Source organism: Ixodes scapularis, unplaced genomic scaffold, assembly GCF_016920785.2.
Source record: "Ixodes scapularis isolate PalLabHiFi unplaced genomic scaffold, ASM1692078v2 PGA_scaffold11__112_contigs__length_91849675, whole genome shotgun sequence".
NCBI classification, from domain to species: Eukaryota; Metazoa; Arthropoda; class Arachnida; order Ixodida; family Ixodidae; genus Ixodes; species Ixodes scapularis.
In genome coordinates this window covers 80012806-80029618 of record NW_024609837.1, presented here as the reverse complement: position 1 = coordinate 80029618, position 16813 = coordinate 80012806, and the positions used below count along the sequence as shown (strand labels likewise).

General features: G+C 47.2%; 1 pseudogene; it reads left to right on the top strand.

Annotated features, from left to right (window-relative positions):
• Positions 1 to 432: 432 nt before the first annotated feature.
• On the top strand, positions 433 to 4562 carry LOC115330357 (annotated as a pseudogene).
• The last annotated feature ends 12251 nt before the right edge of the window (positions 4563 to 16813 follow it).

Sequence of the window (16813 nt, the reverse complement as noted above, 5' to 3'; positions counted from 1 at the left end):
AGAACCAAGCCCACTTTTCTTACCTGCCAATTTTTTTCCCCGGTGCTTGCGAGAGAAAGAGAGTAAGCGGCAAAAGACGAGGTAAAATGAGGGAGATAATCGTAACCGCTATTGATTATTGACTTGAACGCATATATTGAAAAGAAATTGACGGCTTAATTTAATATTTTATTTATTTATTAAATTCGAAAATTTAATTGAAATAATTTAGTTAATTAATCTAATTTAATTAAATTAGGAAAACGAAAATGAGAAAATATTAGATTTATTAAAGTTTGTGGGAGACAACGAGCCACGCTGAACGTGGATGGACGGCCCCACGTTGGGCGCCAGTTATGTGGGTCGCCTGTCAATTCCCGATCTCTTGGAGGGGGAACGGCCAGACCAACCAACAGGGTGGTCAACCCGGTTAGCAAGGAGCAAGACGGACCAACCATCAGGGTGGTCAACCTGGTTGGCAGAGACGGGGTGAGCAATCCCGACGTCGACCACGTCAACGAAGGCAGGGCGGCGGGGACGCGGAGGACCGGAGAGTCCGAGGGACACGCTGAAGGACGAGGTGCTGAAGATTATGCCGGTGCAGAAGCAGACGCGTGCCGGCCAGCGCACCCGCTTCAAGACCTTTGTGGCCATTGGGGACTTCAACGGCCAGTGCTCCAAGAGCTCCAAAGAGGTGCCAGTCCTGCCAAGTGCTTAAAGAGGTGGCCACAGCCATCCTTCAAGCCATCATTCTGGCCTAGCTGTGCGTCATCCCCGTCCGTAATGGCTATTGGGGAAACAAGAGTGGAAAGCGCCACACCGTACCCTGCAAGGTGCGTGCTGATGCGGCTAATCCGGTGCCCCGCGGCACAAGCATCGTGTCCGCCCCAGTGCCCAAGAAGGTGCTGCACATGGCGGGCATCGAGGTCTGCTACACCTCGGCCCGCGTCTCGACGGCCACGCTGGGCAACTTTGCCGAGACCACCTACCTGGCCATCCAGCAGACGTACAGCTACCTGACCCCGGACCTGTTGCGGGAGCGAGAGCTCATCAAGTTCCCCCACCAGGAGTTCACCAATCACCTGATGCACGTCCACCGCTACCAGCAAGGCGGAGATGGGCGACTTGGAGTCCAGTGACTCGGTCCAGGGACGCCGGATGCTCCGGACCCCCCCGGAGTTTGAGGCTTGAGGGGAGGGGAGTGTGGGAGACAACGAGCCACGCTGAACGTGGATGGACGGCCCCGTGAGCGGCGAGGAAGAAGAAAAAGGGACGCTCGTGGTAGGTGCGCGTGGACAGAGTTCGAAGGGCCGTGACAAACGAAAGAGGCGGTGCGGAACGAGCCCAGGCAAGACCCGGACCACAGGGCAACCGTGGCCTTCCACAGCATCGACGGCACAATTTGAGTATTTATAAAGTGTTTGTCTATGATAGCGCTCCTTGTGTGATTTCCTCGGAGCGAGTAGAACTTGGCCTGATCGGGAATTGACAGGCACAAGTTATGTAGTTATTTCACAACAGGTATAATTACTTTCCAAGGGACTATAAAGATTATAGACACTAGAACAATCGTCGATCGACAAATTAGAGCGTGTTGGCAACGCTAGGTATATAAAATGAAATTTATAAAAAGTGCACCGGGACAGGACACCTCACAACGGGCAAGAAATAAAAATCTATGACAAAAATTCAATATGAACTGCATTTTCACAAAGAGAAGAAAATACTATTGACGATCTTTTTGTGGCCCAGAGTGTTCTATATATATAAAATATATCTGCGTCTAAAGAACAAACAAAACAGAAAAATCACGCAAACGCACTTATTCGTAGTCACCCGCAACTGTGTTGAAAATGATAATTCTAGTGTCACATACGAAAGGTATAAAAGGAAGACAACAATTCTGGCGCAGATGTGAGTCGGATAGCGATCACTCTTTGTACTCATAAAAGTACGATTGGGTTACTGACGCGCGTGCGTGAATTACAATTTTACCGCTTTGGCGGCAGCGGTGCACGTGTGCGAACACAACAAGATGTCGCAGGCTGTAATAAAAGTTTTTTTTTTAAATTTTGTTGCTTGACGTGGTTAGATTCCTGGGAACAGAACAGACGAGCTCTGACCGTATTTGCGTCCCGCTTCAGATTTTATTTTTCGTAATGTAGCTTGATTCAGTGCTGCGGTCTGGCAGTGCCTCCCTCACCATTGACTTCATTAGCTTATAATACAACAGCCGTGGCATGCTTCCAGCAGTCGGTAACTGCGACTTTCTAAAAGCAGTTGCCCGGGTTCAAGAAGAGTGTGCGATAGCGCAGCTTTAATGGAAAAGACAATTTGAACGATTTAGGATCCCCATCGTTGTTCGAATAACTGACTTTCGAAAACGAGCGAAACCATAAAAAAAAAAAAAAAAAAAAAAAACATTTATCTCGAGGCTGATGTGATAGGGGACGCTGACTTGTACCTGCGAGGCGCACTTCGTAGTCCACAAATGTTTTTATGCCGGAATTACCTCCTCCACCCCGGACACGTGGCACGTAAACAACCTTTAATTGTAAAAAAAAAAAAAAAAAAAAGTTTTTTAACGGTTAAAAAGCCACGATAATATCGCAACGGAACCGCAGTAGATTCGCAACCAGTTCGTCGCCATTCCAACCGAAATCGTAATAATGCTATGGATGGCGGTTTTGCGCCAGAGAGCCACGCCAGTAGTATTTAGCTGCTATTCCGCCTGCGCGCCCTCAGGGCAGCCGTTCCATGCTACATTGTGCCGCCGCAGACTGTCGCCGCCAAGCGGCGTGAACAGGAGAAGGGGGGGGGGGGGGGGTTGTTAGGTTGACCGTTGAAGGGTTCATGAAACGACCTTTGGGATGCGATAAAGGAATTTAGATTGAGGTTTTACTAATAGGATATTGTTTAGTAGGCCAAAAAAGAGAAGGTAGAAAATCAAAAACCTCACTTTCGGCGCAAATATTTAAAAGCCTAACGGACTATTTTGTTCTTCTTTCCCTTCGAAAGCTCTTTGACTGTTCACTGTAATACATCTTCGGTACACAAAGCACGTCACCCGGTCCCAACGCGCGTCACACGACACCCGATATCACTTTATTCCCCTCACATCTACGTTGAGAGTGCAGTGGGTTCTACAGGCGTGCCAGACCAATCAGTCGCCCTCCTTTTCATCACCTGATCCGATTCTCTGCGCGTGGGTATGCGTGAGAGAGCGTTATCACGTGGCAAAAAATAGAAGTGTTTCGGGCCCAAAAAGCACGTAGCTTCCAGAGCACAGCCAGCTTAGGGGTGAACGGGATGGAGAAAGAAACTTTCGACAGAATTTCGAGGGACGGTCTAATCTTCTAGTCCTAAGGGGAGAATGGTGATGTGCCGGTACACCAAAATTTAGGGTCCGATCAATAGGGGAGTTCCCTCTTTCTCTCTTCTTCTACTATGTGGTACGCTGCGCGATTTGTGAGTTGAGGAGGAAAGCCAAGAAGGAAAGAGTTGAAAACTCGTTTCGTCACCAATTTAACACGCTCCCGTGTGATACACCCCGCCGTCTCCCACTGCACCTCCGAAGAGCGGCCCCGCCGGTGACCATGGTGAGAGCCGTCTGTTATCTCAAACAAAAATTAACGAGCTGTCTTCTGGTTGCGAAAAAGCGGGACGTTCAAATAGGTCAGTCAGGGCCCTTGATTTGCACTATGGGTTTGCTCTATGGAGTTGCCCCATGGCTGCAGCGGCATATTGGAACATGTTTGCATTTACGGTACTCCGTGATTAGGTTGCAATAAGCACCCGGGTGGTGGCCCTGATTCAAGCAGGGAGCACACGCGGAAAAATTTTACTTTATTGAACAAAGTTTCTCCGCACATAAACTATACCCGAACCTTCCGTGGTCAACGTACAGGCGGGTTTATGAACAGAAGGTTTGTATATACCATAAAAATTAATACAAATCGAGAAGGAACGAAATATTAAATAAACAAATGAAGATTGAATATGAACATGTCAAGGAGCATTTTTTTTTTTTACCGACCAACGACCAGTTCGCGCTTTCTACATTCCCTCGCTTCCTCCTTTCCCCCTTCTACCCTGTCTGCCGTTGCGTATACCTCACTGTGTGATAGTAGCCAATGACGACACTAAATGTGTGCACACGTGACCAGGCGGCGCAAGCTACCGCCCGTTATAAACGGTTTATCCGTTATTATCTATCCATTCATCCTGCCTCGAGGCTGCTCTTGGTCTCCCCACGACCGAATTCCCCCACCTTGCCATCATCACTTACGGGTTTTGAAAATGGCCCCCCTCCCTCCTTTACCCCCTCCCTCTCCCAACTCCACGGATGATGTTAACGGGGAGAGGAGGTTGTATCGGTTCCTTATCTCCGGGGAATCCTTCTGAACTCTCTCTCTACCACCGCTCTCACAGAGAAGGCTACAGAGGTGAGCAAAGGAAGGCAAGAACGGAAGGCGGATCAGGGAAGGGGTTTAAAAACGAGCTCTCGAATGCGTGCCGCCGCAAGAGAGGTCTCGGAAACAGGAGGCAATGGCTGTGAACCCCGACCTCGCACGCGTCGTTGAATGCCTTCAACGCGATGCCTTTTACCACGCGAAGCGCGACATTGAGTTTCTCTATATGCGTCCATGTCGGCTTGGTATTTTGTTTATGCTTATGGCTGTATGCGTGAACGCATGTTTTGTGCGTAGGGGAAATTCTCCAGTTTGACTTTTTGTTCAACTAGGGCCCGCCATTTCTATGAATCTGTTTGGTTTTGCAGCAGCATATTTGCTCGCAAGCACGCACCAACGATCGGGCTATTTTTATTTTTTTTTCTAATGGTTGCATATTTTTTATTCGGTAGTTGTATGACTTTTGAGCGCGCTTTTGTTTACATGGTGTTTTTATTTATATTTGCGTAGGCGTGCGTGGGTGGGCGTTTGGGCGGTGAACTTTAACCTTTTTGAAAGTGCACCTTTCATCTGAATTTTTATTAAAACTTTATATTTACTGTTTGTATAATCCGAAAAATTCGTGTTATTTTTTTTTTTTTTTTGCGTCCGGTCAGACTCTTTGCGAATTTGTGTACGCGTGGAATATCGGAGTTCCATTGGCCTCATTTGCGGACTCAATTTGTGTACGCGTGCACGGTGCATATTTTACCTCCGTCGTAGGTAGATTTGTGCGATTCTTATCGACCTTTGTTTTAGAATGTTTTTGTAGTATATTATTGCGCCCACATAGTTAATTATAGGTTTGTGCATGAAAAATTGTGCACGCGAGCTTGTTTGTTCTTAAGACGTACTAATAACTTTCAGGAGCTCGTTGTGCACAAAAGCTGGCGTCGGTGGGGCGGGAAAATTGTTAACACTGCAGATTGGGCGAGTTGGTAAGGCATCATCACGAACCAGCGCAAGTAGACAGTCAAATTTGGGGTTTTTTTACGTGCCAAACCTACGACGGGCATCTGGCACGCCCCAGGGGAGGACTGAGGATTAATTTCGACCACCTGGGGATCTTTTGACGTGCAACCGAAAGCTCGGTTACCCGGCGCCTTCTCCGCAATAAGCCTCCGTCATATTGCGGGCACCTCGGCCGGGATTCGAACCCGCCACATGGGGATCCGTAGGCCGACGCTCTCGCCTCGGAGCCACCGAGGCGGCTCGCAAGTAGACAGTTATTCAAAATCCAAACACACAAAAATATACTCACACAGCGCTGAACTATCAACTGAATTGTATTTCAAACTTCCTCTTCTTCGACCCCAAGGAATAGGTTGCCAAGGAAGAAAAGGGGAAAGACAAGGCAAATGGGGGAAGGCAAAAGAAAAAGAAAAGGAAAACAGATGAATAGAAGACAAAGAAAAGGAAAATAAAGGAGAATAATACTAATGCACCAGAGTCCAAGAGTCACAAAAATTACAAAAATAATTACAAAATTAATCACGCGCAGGTATAAACCAGGTGATATGCTGGCCTACTGTCGACTACACTCTCGGCGTAAATAGTTTGAGTGATGCAAAAAGTCCAAGAGTTACAGAAATTAGTTGTTAAATAATATAAGATGTAAACAAAAATCAGTGGTTATACTGGCTTATTGTCTTAAACACCTTCTGTCTAAATAATGTAGTTCTTTCTCCGATAAAGCTAAGGACGGAGTGCTAACGCACTGGGCTTCTCGTCTTGCAATATTCTCCGCTTCTATAATTTCTCGGATGAGCTGGTTTTTACTCCTGCCTAACACAGCACAGTTGTCCAGTCGCGCAAAACAGCCACAATCCCTACAGTGAATACCTAGGTGACCGGAGTTGGCATTGACAATGTTGTTGTGGTGCTCTCGCAGGCGGTCGTTTAAACACCGCCCCGTCTGTCCAATGTACTCTTTTCCACAGGAAAGGGGAAACGAATAGACTACCCCTTCAACACATGGGACAAAGTTGGATCTGTGTTTCTTTGCGCAGCTGACGGTGCTGATTGAGGAGGTGTTTACTTTTTTGCAGAGGCTGTGAAGTTTGTGTGGTGCTGAAAACACTACATTCACATTTACTCGGTTCGCTATTTTCTTTAGACCATGCGATAGATTATGCATATATGGCACGACTACCGGTCTGGTTGTCCTGTCTCTGGGTATTTTTGCGGCGCTACCGAGCTTGATTTCTCTGAGGAGAACCTCGGTTACCGACGTCAATATTTGCAGAGGATATCCAGCGGACCTTAGCCTTGATACTTGAGCGTCGAAGCTTGCCTGCATTGAATGTAAGCATGACTTGCTAATAGAGTTCTTAAGGCATGACCTCACTATACCTCTTTTTACAAGCTTGGAATGTGCAGAGTTGAATGGTAGAAGAGGTTTCTTTCCCCTGGGCTCATAGGACCAACAGATGTGATATGGTAGCACATACAGTCGAAGATCCAGGAATCGTAATGATCTTTGGACCGGCAGTTCGTAGGTGAGCTCCAGAGGATTCATACAGTTCTTGAAATTGTAGAGGACCTCTTCCACCATGGCTGTGAAGCTTGTATCATCTGTAGCAAGGAAGATTAAAAAATCATCTACATATCTACATATTTTCACTGCTTTTGATGTATCCAATATTTGTTGTAGACTCCTGTCTTGATCTGCAAGGAAGATGTCACTAAGGACTGGAGCAATGCTGGATCCTATGCATACTCCCGTCTTTTGTAGGTAGGCATTTCCATCCCAAGCCGCAAAGGTGGACTTCAAATAGATCTTCAGTAAGTCCAGAAACTGACTTTGGGACAGACCCGCCGCGTTCATAAAGGGTATGATGCCAAAGGCGTCAATACTTTCTTCCACACATTTTAGGAGACGTTCTTGGGGTAAGGAATAATATAGGTCCTTGATATCGATGGAAAATATCTTCAGCTCTTCCTGACGATGTTCTTCTAGAAAGCTGAAGACCTCGTAGGAGCTTCGAACCAGGTAGGGATCGTCAATCTTTAGCAGATTTAGCCTCTCCTGAAGGAATATTGCCACCGATTTTTGCCAAGTTCCTCTTTCTGAGACAATGACTCTAAGGGGACATCCTGGTTTGTGGGTTTTGGCGCTGAAGGATAATTGATTCGTCCATAAGTAATTCTGAAGCAGTCGATGCGTATACGAAAGTTAAGTTCCAAAATGAATGTGGTAACCATAAAAGGAGTTTCTTGGAGATGTAGAGCGTGTACCTGGAATTAACCTATATTGCGTTTGATGGTTCGCAATTCATACAGAAGGAAGGTATATGTATTGGGACGAACGTGGCTCCAGTGCTGAGTGATTTATTTTTGGCAAATAGTGACAGAGATATTGAAGCCAAACTAGATAGTAATATTATCCGGATATTTAGACGACTATCTGGCACTGTTCCACTCAGGGGAAGGAAGTAAAAGAGCAGAGTTTACTGAAAAAAATGTTGGTTATTTTTAGGAACAGCGCCGCCGGTCGGAGTTTCACTACAAAAAATCGTGTACAGTGCATTTTACAATTTTTGGACCTGACACTAATCTTTCCGCCGTCCCATGTATGTTGGATGTACTCACCCAGAGCATGGAAAGCGGTGTTACCCTAGGACTCAACCCACTGTAAAATTATTAAGAGAGGTATTGCCACTACTTGCTCAGGAGCCTGGCTGACTAGGACGTGATGACACAAAATAGTGGACGGCTTTGGTATACTGGTGAAGAAACTAGAGGATGGATGGTACATTCTTACTCTCATTAAACATGTGGCAGAAGGATTGGTACGAAAACTTCCGGGAGGGGAAAGAAGTAATGGTAAGGTCAGGTAGAATGTTAGACCGACCATGATACCATATGTGCGCGAATTTAGACATAGTCTGAAGACAGTGGGCAAAAAACATGAAGTGCCGGCCGGTACCACTCTCAGCGCCTGAGAAATTGGGTAAACTGTGTGCAAGACTAGAAATGGGAGATTAAAGGGTGGGTATATGTAAGAAGAAGCATGGAACGAAATATGTGGAATGCTAGGAAGGGACGGTGTACAAAATGCCTTTAACGTACGGGAGGGTCTACATAGGAGAAACCGGAAGGTGCATCAACGACAGACTAAGGAAACACGCACTGGCGGTAAGATCTGCGCGCTCGAGTAATCTTGCGATACAGTGCAACCGATGTGATTGTGGCCCAAAGCTTCTGGAAACTGTTATCCTGAGCAGGAAGCTTAACAAAATGACTAGAAAAAATTTGGGATGCGTTTTCCACAAGGAAGGGCAACAGCGACACGTGCATTAGCTCCCCATCGATAGCATTGTACAATTCGGAGGTGGCGCATCATCAGTCGTTTGTTAGCTCAAGCTAGAAATATTATATGCAGATTATTGCACTACACTCTAAGAAAAAGTGAGCACCCCCCTAGTCATCGTGCGTTTTGACGGCTGTAACTACCCAACAGGCTTACCTAACTACCCACTGGGCTCGAGCCATTGAGAGTTAGCACCCTGTTGGAATGTGACAAGCATGGGGTAGTCACGTTTTATAAACTCTTGAACTGAACATTCAGGTGCATGCAGTCGTTTAATAGTAAAAGTCACTTCAAAAATCTCAAAAAGTACTTGAAACTTGTTTTCTTTGTGCGTTGGTTATTATTTATTCAAATTTAAACCGCTCAAAACAAGCGTGTGGCTCATTTCGCCTAAACTGGCAGAAAACAAACAAATACAGGCAACATTGGTACGCACCTACTAAAACCCGAGGCAGATAAAAAGTATCGCGGTTGTCCTTTTTGGTTCCGTCGCGGGTTTTACGATGTACAACAGTAAACAACAGCTGGCAGCTGGCGTCGTGCTCGGGGAATTTAACCAAATCTCTAGAAAAGCACAGAAAGCTACGCACAGGCGCGAGTTGACTTGAATGTTCGTCGGACGAGATACTCTTGTCGTCTTTTATTGTGCGGTTCAGTAAAGAGCGTGCTCTCAATAAAGGTGTGATCGGTCAGTTCTGCGTGCAGTTCAGTTGCAAGTGGCCTCCTCGGTTCCGCCCGTTCCGCCGAACTTGCGCTCCTGTCGTACCCAATTTTTTTGCTTGCAAGTGCAGTGAAGTATGATGCATTGCACACCACGACTCAGGCCGGACGGGACGAACCTAGACAGATATCTGCGATCATGTTCGTGTATTTCACTATTTCTCTGTCTCGGGATACATGATTCGCCTTCACTGGCTCATTTGGCACATTTCATCGAGCATACTCGATAAAAAAAAAAATGCTCAGACAAGTATGTGTCATCCAAGGCGGAGTACTTCGAAAGGGACTAGGATTTCAGGCCTTCCAGCACGCGTTCCTTTTATCTATATAAAAGATTCCAAGTAAATTTCCAAAAATAATGCATTGGCAAACATATACGTGCTATTTGTTTTAGATTTTTTTTTTTTTTTTTAGAAAAAGTATTGCTGGAGACGACAGCAGGTGCAGCGCAGAGAACTATGTTCTCGGCGTTCTTTGATGCTCAACAGCTCATTCACACTGGAAGCGGATCCGCATTCGCAAAGCGGTTGTGAGCGCGGTTGTATAAAGATCCAGTCCAATTGCACGCGCACTTGATGTCATGGAGTGCGCGTGCAATCGTACTGGATATTTATACAACCGCGTTCGCAACCGCTTTGCAAACGCGGATCCGCTTCCAGTGTGAATGAGCGGTAAGGCCGGTTCAGACACTTGCGTTTGAATGAGTTTGACAGCTTTACGTCGAGAACCGAAAGCGACTCACCGGCACGACTGTGCTTCGTATGAAGCGTGGAATCCAATTCAAGGAATCAGCTTCGCACGCGATGTAAGCAGCAGGGATGCCCTGGTTTCTCGCTGCCGCAACGCAGTCAGACGCAGACAAACGCCAGTGTCTGAACCAGGCTTTACATAATTTAGCATACGTATTTCGCGTTCGTTGCAGGTGAAGTCACGGGCCCGAAAGCGGCAATTCTGCACTGTCCTCTTGGCGCGAGCGCGAGCGCATAGAACGCATATTTGAAAGACACACGCTTGAGTAGAAACAATTGTAGCGAAAAGAAGAAAACTGAAACAACGCTTCGGGGAGGACCGGCGGACGGGCTTCGCTAGAATCACCTGCGCGCGCTCAATGTACTCAACATTTACTCAACCGCCGCTGAAGTCATTCGGATATGTAAAAAGAGAAAAGAAAATGCATCAGCGTGTTCAGAAAGTTGTGATTGCAGAAATTGTTTTCGATAATTAATACAATTAATTAAACAGGCTTCTGTATACTTAAAGTGTAGGCTAGCGAGAAAACGAAACTGATCAAAACGTGACGTGTAGCAACTATTCAAATTTATTCATAACCTGCAGTTCACTTTTGCAATGGATTACATTAGAGATACGAGCGCTTTCCTAAGGGCAGTAGAGGAAAATAATATATACGCGTAAACCTTTCACAGTCCTTTCGTATTTATGCAAAATATGACAGTGGTCACCATCCTAATCGGTCACAGAAAATACAGCAGTATATAAGGTGGCGTTGTCGACTAAACGTGTGTATAGGAATGTAGAGTGTCAATATCTCATATACTACCTTGTGCTGTGTCTGAACCCGTGCCTGTGTAGAATGCTATGGTGTCTGTATGTCGGGTATGTGTGAAGTGTGTAGTAGAATATGTACATACGTGAGTGTCTGGCGAAGCGCTGAACACAAAGACTGTTGGCTTCGTTTTTTTCTAGTTTGAGCCCTGTCCGTTAGGTGACGCGTGCCGCCGCCCAATTCAAGGAGTCGCGCGTTTATGTGTCTACTTATTTGAGTGAAAAACATGGAGGCGTTCCATGGCTCTACGGAGCTGACGGAGCAGCCCCGAAGGGTTCGGCTCTCAGCCTCTCGTCCCAGTGGGATCAGTCTCATAGCCAGTTGAATGGGTGTTCCGTGCGGTGAATAGCGCGAAGTGCGTGCACAAACGCGGTGAGGATTACCAGGGACTTGGAAGTGGATAACGAATGCTAACAGGTGAGCAGGAGCATTGAACGATCGGAACCGACGCCGCTTAAATCGGTGATGCTTCGCCTCGCCGCTGTCAACCGAAACCGCCGGATCACTTGCGGCAAGCACAGCAAGGAGACGCTCTGTTCAATAAAGATATCATTCCATTTGTCGCTATACGATTCCTTTCTTGAATGTTTTCTGGTCGCGAATTAAATGCAGCCGGCCGCGCGAAAGCAGTCACCGGACAACCCCCTCAAATGCCCCCTGCCCCCCCCCCCCCCCCCCTTCCTTTCACATCGTCGCCTCTACTCGTAATACATGCGGTGTCCGTGGTTCGAGGCGCGTTTTGGAGTGCTTCAGTGCGCACGGAAGGCCGCGAACGGGCGCACGCACTTGAGAATCGTATTTTAGCAAAAAGCAGTCCAGCTCGCTAGGCCTTACTCGTACTGCTCCACTGTCGCTTGCCAGCCGCCATGTTGCTTTTGGGGGTGCTCACTTTGGCAACCTGTTGATTGCGTGCCGTGTGATTACCCGTGGGGTTGTCAGTATAACGAAGGTGGGGTAGCGATATCTGTGACGGCTTCTGACTACCCCAAAGCTAGTACCCCACGACAACCCTTTTGTTGAGAGTGTATGGGTTTACATCACCTGGATGGTTTTTGACAAGGCAAATATGTTTCTTCTCTGGTTTAAGTCAAATTAAACCTCAGTTGCAAGTGCGCTCTGCTGTGTGTGTGTCTTCTTTTACCGGTCCTCGTTTTTTAGCGCTTTTAATCCTGAATTGTACCACCAACTAGCCCAAGTGAATACCCTTTGATTATTTCTTTTGACTAAAAGAAACATTCTACGAATTTCGGGCCGAGCGGAATTGAACCTCCTACCCTAGGGTTGCAAGCTAGACGCGCTACATAGTGGCCAACGCGGACACGCCGAACGGCTCGGAAACGAGCATATGTTTATATTTAGCTGTCACGTTTCACTCTTAAATGCGAAGCTTAAGCTTACGTCCGTAATCTTTTAGAGCGCAGCTCTTAGGGGCCCGTTTCCGGCTTGAGCGGCGTCGCCGTCGGCGTCGGCGTAACCGCGCGGTGCATCATGGGAAATGTCCCATAATGCACCGCGCGAGCCCCCCACCAAGGCCACGTGACCTCGTGGGGGGTCACGTGACCCCCCGAAGTCACGTGACTCCCCTGAGGTCACGTGGCCCCCTCCTCGAGGTCACGTGACCCCCGCCGATGTCGCGTGACCCCCCGATGACGTCATCGTCACTGATGACGTCACCGGCATCCACATCGTCATCGTCATCATCACTGATGACGTCACCGGCATCCACATCGTCATCGTCATCATCACTGATGACGTCACCGGCATCCACATCGTCATCGTCATCACTGATGACGTCACCGGCATCCGCATGGTCATCGTCATCATCACTGATGACGTCACCGGCATCCACATCGTCATCGTCATCATCACTGATGACGTCACCGGCATCCACATCGTCATCGTCATCATCACTGATGACGTCACCGGCATCCGCATCGTCATCGTCATCATCACTGATGACGTCACCGGCATCCACATCGTCATCGTCATCATCACTGATGACGTCACCGGCATCCACATCGTCATCGTCATCATCACTGATGACGTCACCGGCATCCACATCGTCATCGTCATCATCACTGATGACGTCACCGACATCCGCATTGTCATCGTCATCATCGCTGATGACGTCATCAGTGACGTCACTGATGTCGTCACCGGCATCCGCATCGTCATCGTCATCATCACTGATGACGTCATCAGCGACGTCACTGATGACGTCACCGACATTCGCATCGTCATCGTCATCATCACTGGTGAAGTCATCAGTGACGTCACTAATGACGGCATCGGTACCCGCATCGTCATCGTCACTGATGACGTCATCAGTGACGTCAGTGATGACATCATCGGCATTGGGGCTCATGTGACCCCCAAGGTAACGTGACCCCCCCTGGTTAGTTTAACCCCCCCCCCCCAGTGCCCTTCCCTCCTCCTCCTCAAGAGCTGCGCTCTAATTCGGCGTTACAGGGAGTTGTAAGCGGCTTTTTTTTTTTTTATCGTCTTTTTCTCGCTGAGGTATCATTACGAGATGTACAATCTGTTTAAATTGATCCGCACCATACGCTACTATTTGATGAAAGCAGCGGGTTTGCACGTTTGCAATAAACGACTGAACCAATCACGCACATTAAAATGCGCCAATACCCTGAGTTTTCTCTTTGTGCATGCTTGATTTAGCTTATTATAGCAAACCCACAAAGAGGGCAAGCGCCGTGACGATGCACTTGTGGTGCTGCCCGACTGGTTCAGTCGAATCATAGCCGCGGCCACGATGAGGCTTATACGGCTTGGGGCAAACACATCCATCGTGCTATTACATCAATCGAGCAATCATGTCCAATTTCGTGCCATTACATCCATCGTGCCCGTGAATCCATATTGCCAGCACATCGATCGTGCCATTACATCCATTTTTGGCCAGATCATCCAACGTGCCATTACATCCATCATGACCTTACATTCATCGTGCCGTTACATCCACCGCGCCATCACATCTATCGAGCAACTTCGTCCAAAAGCGTGTCATTACATCCATTGTGCCGTTACATATCCATCGTGTCATCACGTCCATCGAGCAGCTTCGTCCAAAAACGTGCCATTACATCCATCAACAATGTAGGTTTATTTCTTTATTTAAGTGTGCTGTATAATAGTTCACATTATTTTGAAGATTTATACGCTAAATTGAACGTACAAACGCGAGTAAAGGACCTTACGTGCGTCATGCACTTTCTGTGGCCCTCGGCGTTTCCAAGGTCGAACACGCATCGTCGGCTCGTTGTTTATTGTTTCCACACTGATAAAACTTTAGTTACCAATTTTTTCACTCACGAAATTACCCAAAATATAAACTTTAATATAAAATTAGGACGGTGCACAGAATCACAACGTTTATTTCGCTTTGAGAAAAAAATCAAAATCTCTTATAGAATATAATTGTGATATACTAACGTTCTGGGACTTACCCTTTGTTCCCTGTGGCTCCCGTACCAGTGCAAAGAGCAAGTCGTCTGCTTCTTGCGCAGGGGGTTGCGGTGACGTCAGAAAGACGCCGAGCTTTGATTGGCTCTAAATGAAGGATAGTAAGTAGACCTTAAAGCAAGCTGTCTTGAGGTCTACCCACTGTCTTTTATTCAGAACCAGTCAGAGCTCGGCCTTCTTACGTCACCACAACGCCTGCAAAATAAGTAGACGAACTTGATCTCCGCGTAAGAATGTGAAAAACGCAAAAAGCCCAGTGGCGGCCATCTTGGCTTCTATGGATGCGCTAGCACGATGGATGTAAAAGCAGGCTAGGCGTAGTAACAGGGAGGATGAGCAACAACATCCAACGAGCACCTACATCCATCAAGCAGCTACATCCATACACTTGTCAACACATCCAACGAGCTGGTATATCCACCGTGCCATTACATCCATCGATGGATGTAATGGCTCGGTGGATGTACTGGCTCGATGGATATGTTATCACGTAATCGACTTATACCCCATTCACACGACAGTTAAGGTACCTTTAGCTAAGGGACCTTTATTTTCTGCGGCCAATCAATTAACGATCTTCCGCACGTGGCGTGTGCTAGCGACCCAAGAGCACGGGCTGATTCGCCGATAGCAAATCGACCAATGTTAAAGGTATTTTGATGTTGACCGTGTGAATGGGGTATTAATACTAAACACAGTGCAATGCAATACAGCGCATTAGTTGCGCTTTTCACTACGTCACGTGGGTTTTGGGAATTTTCTTCTCATTAGATATAGAAGATTCGGGTACGGAAAAATACACTCCCGCTAGAAGGCAATATTACGGGAATATTTTATATTACAAAATATCGAATAATTCGTCCAATGATTATTTGACATTAAACGTGACTGTCCCTGTCGTTGTATAGCAGGCTATAGCAGACCCTTTTCAACAAGTCAGAGTCGTCCTTGGGGCAGCTCCAAAAGCTCCGATATTGCCGCTCTAATGGCGATGGTAGGAGATTGTAATCGCTTACATCATGCACCCTAGAGTTCGAGAATCGAAGGTGATGTTAAAGGACCAACGGCTTTTCCAGCCTTCTGCCCTATGCTTTCGAAGACGTTAGCTTTTTTTAGGTGTGGAGAAACTGTGCGGTGCCGCCATTAGAGCTCCGGGTTTGAATCTGCACAGGGTGGGTAGACTGACTTCCGCAAACGGTCTAATTTATTTGATACCGTCTTATACTGGCACTGATGTACGTTTGGGACTATTACCTGCACACTCCAAGAAAAAAATGGAGGAAAAAAGCAGCAACGGCGCGTCTTTCTCCCTTCTACTGACGCGCCCCCAGGCTGACACGAGAAAAGAGGAGGAACGAAACGTTTTTCTCCTTCTCCAGGAAGACGGGAGAATGCTTTTGCTTTCCTGACTCATCTTATTTCGGTTTCGTTTTGCGAGCAGGTCGCGCACGTTGTTTAATAAATAGCTGTTGAGTTGATTGAACTTCAGCGACAGCGAAGGCCGCCTGGAATTCCGTCTTCTAGTCTAAACGTGCAGAACATTTCGGATGCATTAAACTTTTTATCACTAATTTTATAAAACGAGCAAACGAAGCCGCTAGAAACAGCCAAGTTCCAGAGCAGTGCCAGCAGCGCCACATACACTGGGGGATGGCCGTCTCCGGATTGCGGGACTCGCGCGGCACGGAATTACAGTAGCGAAACCACGCGGAAGTGTGTCGACGTTTTCGACGTTATGGAAACCGCAGGAACTGCGTCCAAGACAGGCAGGTTTTGCTGCAGGCTGCCTGGCTGCCTTTCGTGCTGAGTTCGGTTCTGTTTTCCGAGGCCGAGTGCAACCGGCGATCAACGTAGTTCTGTATTTGTGCGTGTGAGCAACATAGCTACAACATCGTGATGGCAGTGTTGTGGGTTGTGAACAGAATACTGGAATTATCGCCGATGTGACCGTGTGTTCGCGTATCAGTGGTGTAACAAGAAGATGAGATCATAAACTGTCGGGCATTGATGCCGCTGGTCGGGCCGTGATTGGAGGGGGTGGGGTGTCGCAGGTTGACATTCCGCTTTACATTAAAAAGTTTAATACCACTTGAGGGATTAAGTGCAATCGATCAACGTGCGGATAGTCATGTTGGAGCGCTGGTCTGAACAGTATAAGCTCCTATCGTACAGTGGCCAATGTGACTGTCGGAATTGTCTCGTCCCCGAGAGCGATTGCGCTCTGGGGCAAGGACAACAGTACGAAATCGTGACGGAAAGTATGTATATCTACAGTGTGGAATTTTAGCATTAAAAAAAACAATA